This window comes from Ylistrum balloti, unplaced genomic scaffold (genome assembly GCF_031769215.1).
Source record: "Ylistrum balloti isolate Yb309-2 unplaced genomic scaffold, AGI_CSIRO_Ybal_v1 Utg370206, whole genome shotgun sequence".
Classification (NCBI taxonomy): domain Eukaryota; kingdom Metazoa; phylum Mollusca; class Bivalvia; order Pectinida; family Pectinidae; genus Ylistrum; species Ylistrum balloti.
The window spans coordinates 523,086-529,876 of NW_026782178.1; positions in this window are offsets into that span (position 1 = coordinate 523,086).

Consider the following 6,791-nt stretch of genomic DNA (forward strand, 5'->3'; position numbering starts at 1 on the left):
ACAACTCAATAACCCTTTGGCCAATTTTTGCTGAAGCATATAATTGTTTACAACTATTTTTGATGGTCTGGCATATCTCAGTCTTTTCAGCATATTTTTTTTAAAAGTCAAACTACTATCTACACAAAACAGACATTTGTTACTTAGTTGATCAACTCCTCTTTTAACCAGTAGAAACCTGGGCTAGAGTATTGGTAACAATCTAGAAGTCTTATATCACTTTCTCATTGTCATCACAGACCTCATAACAGCACTATGGAAATGGCACAGTCTGTGCATTAGTATTTGGGATACGGTGAACATTATATTCAAGTAGCAGCTTTTCCTCCAAGCCTTTTGATTTCATAAAAATATTTTCCTTCAGCTAATGATAAAATATGATGTCTAGATGATTCATAGGGAGAACAGCAGTTTCAAAAATAGTGTCATTTTGATATGTGATGGGTTAGAGGTCCAGCTCTATAAAATATACATAATACAAGTTTGTCTAGAAAACAATTTATATTCGGTATAAAGGATTAAATTACATAATGTGGACTTTTCCAACATTATGGATGACATGCCATTCTTAACAACATTGCTTTTCCAATTCAAATCACATTTTTCATAGTTATTTTGGAACCGATTCAAAATGAATAAAATCAGAGAAGATAGGAAATGTACCTCATCCTGTATTGTCCTTCATTATTATTCCACATCAAAGAATTTCTAATGCCCCTCCCTTGATTATAAGAGAGAAAAAAAAACGAACATTCTTTGACAGATCACAAAATTCTTCTTCTGGTAGGAAAAACTAGACCTCAATAACCAAATGCTGCTGGACAGGTAGTCTGTTTATCTTATATAAGCATTTAAATGCAAATGTTTCCTGTTTTATTCAGAAAAGTTAAAAATCAGAAAAAGTCAATTATAGAGTTTGTTAGGTATGGCTCCACATCCAGATCTGTATGTGCCCAAATTTTGTAACATTCAGCATACTTAGTAGTTTATGATCTGGCTGTTGTTTTCCCTAAGATCAACCAAGTGATAAAGGCTGGCCCTGATTCTTTAAATGAGTCCAAAGCATACCTACAGCTTCTTAATCACTTCACAGTTTTTTCAACTGTGGTACCACATTTTGATATAATATTTCTGAAATTTTGGGTACAAAACAAAAATCTCATATGGAACTTCAGGATCTGGTTTCATATTATCACTATGGCAAGAAAATGTTCAAAAGTTAAACAAAAATACAGTTAAGCAAATAGATATCTTTTGATCTTTCAGGTTTATTAATAATATTCTTTTTTAATTTCACAAGAAAAATGTTTGGTTCTGCTCTACTGAGTGTAAGTTGAAAAGTTCTTTTCTCAGCAATCAGTCCAACTCACATCCTTTACAGGGATCTCTGCATACACTGACATATGCAAGTCTCTTGCACATATTAATATGTCATCACTGAAGCAATCTTTTTTGCATGATTGATGGAATCTGATCTTTCACACTTATAATATTGTCAAATCATAAATAATCTGTAGAAAAATATTTAACAATTAACATCACTTTACCTGTCTTTGAACGCCTGAAAATTACCCAATTCTGACATTTTAAATAGCAAAAATAAATGTTATCCCATGAAGCTACAATTAACAGTATTCCCAATGCTGTAATAAACAACACACATGATCATCTAATGGGAAGGTTAATAACATGTCAGATGATGTGAAAGACATTAGGACATGTCATAACAAGGGTAGGCACACACCCAACAGCCTGGTCCCAACATCGTTAAACAGGTAGACAATCGCTGCCCTATATGTATACACACAAGCGATTATCACAAAACTGCTTTGAAATCAGTATACATGAATACTACAGAAGTAGATATATTCCTGTGTGGACTGGCTTACATTCAAGGCTGGTCCAGACATATCTACTTTAAACTATAAATGTTTGTATTTCATGACATTTCAGTAACTGTGGGTATGCTAATGTTTCAATACACATGTATATCCACACTTGTCAACATATTCACTCTTATGAAAATGTATTAAAACATTGTGTTTGTGCAATTCATAATATTGTAATGTAGGCAGATTAAGACCAATTTCCTGTATGAATTGGTAAGTAAAAATCTGGAAACATTACAACACTACATTCCACTTCTACAGCATCTAAATGTAACAAACAGGATGAACAAATGACTTGGAATACAGTCCTAAGTATGAGGAGACCAATGGCAATTATCAATCTGGGATTATACATTTTATATGTATATAATCTATTTAACATCATCTTGGTTTTTTATGCTTTTCTGTCAGTAGATTACATGACATGTTGGTAACAAAGCATAAACATCATAAATAAAATCAAAATCAATCTTCATGAGTTACTGGACATAACATTATTGGGCACCCACACCCTCCCTCCCATATAAACAATTAATTCTTTACACTGTAAACTTAGTCCTGTAGGCATCAAATCAAATCTCTAAATTATTGTAATTGGGTGTTCATCAATGAGACTACTCTGATATCAGTGGCTTTAACACAAGTTTGTCTTTTGTTATCCTTAAATTACAAATTAAGTGAAACATGTCAACAGGAACATAAACACTGACGTTTGAAGTCAAGTTAATAATGAAAATGTTATACATGTTTAATACATACTAATCACAGATATTTGTATTGCCTGTAAAAAGTTACAACAACTGCCATTAATTAATTTTCAAAAATATGCTTTGTCAACAATTTACAATACAAACTATACAACTAAGGGGAGAAAACTGGGGTCACACAATATGTACATCCTACAAAAAACAGCACAAGAAGACCAGCAGGATCAAGCCAAATTAAGTAGAGGCAGCAAAGTATATACCAACAAGCTATGTAGTGAGCTCCAGGTAAATATAATGAAATAAAGTCCATAGCAGGACCCTTTTCTTACAAAGATACATGTCAAATAAATAAATCAATATATATTTCTTTTTGACATTAAATACATTAATTTATAAAAGTCACAATGATTTCTGATAAATCAAATTCCTTTATCTGTATTTACTGACAATTATTAATGTGAATCAAGAGTTTAATATTTTTATTTGAACTCATTTCACACTCTTTCCTACCAATTTGACAGCCAAAACTGCCATATAGGATGTTATTTCTGAAAGATTTTTTTTTTCTTACTTGCTAGATTTTAATTAGATCCCTTTGAAAACAAAATCAGTACAGAACACCACAGCTCATGAAAGACACATCATTTTCAATTTTAATTTTTGTTAAACCAGGAAAATCTAAAAGCATAAAAAAAAATCACATGACTTCAACTAACCAACACCAAATAAGAACAAAAAAAACTCAGAAATTGCAAGGTATAGCTTTGTTATCATCATAGTGGTGAAATTACCACTTGAATTCAATTTGAAATTTTTTTTTATATTTCAATATGAACAAATTACAAAAAGCTGTAAAAATATCTTACTGATGTGTGTCTTTTAGGCAATTTGTAATAATAAGCAATAATATGTAAGCATTACACAATTCAATACATTTTATATATCTATTTTATGAAAATACTATATCTTTAAAACCAAATGAAGTTTTTATAGATATGATTTAAATATTGGACCAATTAGTCAATCAAGTGTCTCAAATATCAAATAAACAATGTATTTTCACTAATGGAATAGTTCATAACTTCATTCATTACAAAACCAATCTCCATCTATCACTCACTTGAAAGAAATTTCGGTGGTTTTAACTTTTTCTCCATATATGCTCACCAAATCTGGCATATAGAGAACACAAATAAGTCTTCATGTGATTAAAATTTAAGAAAAATATTTGAGTATCAAATGAAGGATCAATAATGCAACGGACATCAATACACCAATAAATAGATTGTTACCCTTATGATAAACTTACTGTCATACAGCAGGATATTCTGTCTGAATAGAAAACCCTTATATTCCATAACATTTGTACTTGGCTACACACAAAACAATTTTTCAAAGACAAAAAAATTTCCTCATAAATTACCTGTCAACTAGAGGGAAATGCAAATGAGAACAAAATTTAGAAATAATGACCTGTAGTCAAGGATTAAGTCAGTGGATGAACTAAGAGCAAAGCAATCTGTTAATTTAAAGCTAGTACTGCAGGAGTAATTGTCTTAGTAAGAAATTCTATAACTATATACATATTTTTTTTTTGGAAGATGGGACTATTGCAGCAAAACTGCACATCGTAATAGAAACTATTTGAAATGAAAGTATCTTGACTTACAGGGGGACAGAATTTGGAAATAATCTTATAAAAAAAGGAAAATGCAATCAACAGAGAGATTTTAACTGAAATCATCCTGTTAATCATGCCAAAAAGCATTCAAAAGGAAGCAAAATCAAACTTTCTGAAAAAAGCAAAATGTAAGAAGATGCATGAAATGATACATTTTCATTAACAAACTTTTTCTTTCATCTGACCTTGAAAAATGTATAACACATTTAATTGGTGATAATACTATATTCATGAAATATGAAAAACATGTACTGTGAAAGTACATCTGTGAGGTAATCTCTTTTCATGAGGTTTCATACTAAAATGATCAGGCTAAATCATGAATTATGGTTTCTGCATAATTCAATGTTTTATGTTCTATTATATTTATTATATTTAATTGTGCAGGGAAAAAAGCATTGACAGTATCCACAAAAGGTCAGAAAGTAGGTCACTGCAACCCTTACAAAAACAAACTTCACATCAAATGTCATGTCTGTCTGAATTTTCAAAACAAAATCTCAAACCAACATAAGAAATGACTAGCATGGAGTTCTTATTCAGCCATAGATGATGAATGAGCTTTTACACTATTAAATCTTACGTCTGATATCATTGGAATGTGATGATGACAGGATAATGCCTTATCATCAGACTGTATTAAACAAATATTACAGGTCACTTATATATAAAACTACCTGTGGACAGATGTCACAAACATAGAAACATGATAACTTACTGAGTAATGAGATCATCTTTACATAACTAAACATTCCTTCTACTTAATTATGAGCACTGATTTAACTAGCACATTCTCAAATGTACATACACTCTAACAAAACTGACACATGCTTAACATGATGTGATGGTAGTACAGATCTGACTTGACAATCACGGAGACAAACATGACTTAAAATGACAGAGACACATGATTTTCATATGAAAGAGACGCATATATGACTTACAAATTACAGAGACACATACACGTTTTCATATTACAGATATACATGCATGACTTACATTTTACGGATATACAAACATGACTTACATATCATGGAGTCACATACACTTACATATCATGGACACATGCTCATAAAAAATACTTACATATCATAGAGACACATTCATAAACAAGAGAATTGACAGAACCGATGGATGCTCCCCGCATAAATGTAAATTCCAAAAGGGCTAATTTTGACAAAGTTTAAGTATGAAAAATAACATAGGGTAAAAAAAATCCAAAATTAAGCAAAAGAAAGTTATGGTTCTTGTACACTGCACTTCTATTTATTGAGATCTATCGACCTATGGAGTTTCATGTTGATGCCTCTTACAGCTTTTGTGATATGCTCCGGATTAAATTATGACAAGACAGACAGACGTATGGACGGACGGACAAAGCGGCGACTATATGCTCTCCCTTCAAGGAGCATGAAAAATGGCTTACATACCACCAAGACAGATTTATGACTTACATATCATGGAGACACATTTATGATATACATATTGCAGAGACACACATTTTACAAAGTATGAAGACACATATATGACTTACATATTGCGGAGAAACAACATACAATAAGACACATTTGACAAATGATCCTGTTTATTACAGGTGCCCTATCAATTTCTATGATTATTTTTCAGGCTAATGCAATTCATTTTGGTACAGTGCGTTTCCTATAATCATAAGTTTTAACTCCTGGATAATAATAATAAAATCCAAATTTCTGCTGCAAATTTGTTGATAATCAACCAGTGAGGTATAAATCTACTGAATGAAATTTCAAATTTCTTCCTCTTTAAACATCAAAATTCATTTTTAATGTTTCTTTTTTATACAATATTGCATCAGAAGACAATTTGAATGACTATGACTTACTTTACTACACATTTATCAAGCTCAGGATGCTTAAAAAATAGTCAAAATGTATTTGAATAGGTATATTCCTAAACACAGCACCAACAGAATGTTCCATGTGGTTTACAAGGTGTTCAATTTTACATCTGACCTTCAAATACAAATGGTTTTTATGTATCAGTTATCCTCACCAACCCCTCCCCGACCCATGAAATTTCATAAACTAAGAAGGGACTATATAGACACTATTATCATTTATGTTAAGTTACAGAAATAGTGCATTTATTAACCATTCATCAATTTGAATCATATTTTCCTTGTTCTCTAACAAAATATTTCTCAGAAGAAATCTCATTTTTCTTTCGGTTTATGAATTTGACCTCAATAGTGGATGATAATTATCAGAGCTCCACAACATTTACCTGTAACTCTTTGTTTTAATTCATAATGTTTGGATCTACTAGTACTTCAGACTTATATTCCCCATATGAATGGAAGATCCATTAGGCAGTGCAGTCAGAATTTATCTCTAGAATAAGTTTTCCATCAAATAGCAATGCCATGTTATAACATTAAAAATCTTCTCTTGATTTTTGAAATATCAAAAGATATTTTTTGTTAAAGAAGCACTTAAGAAGCTTAAAAGCCAGGTTATGTAATAACAGACACAGCTG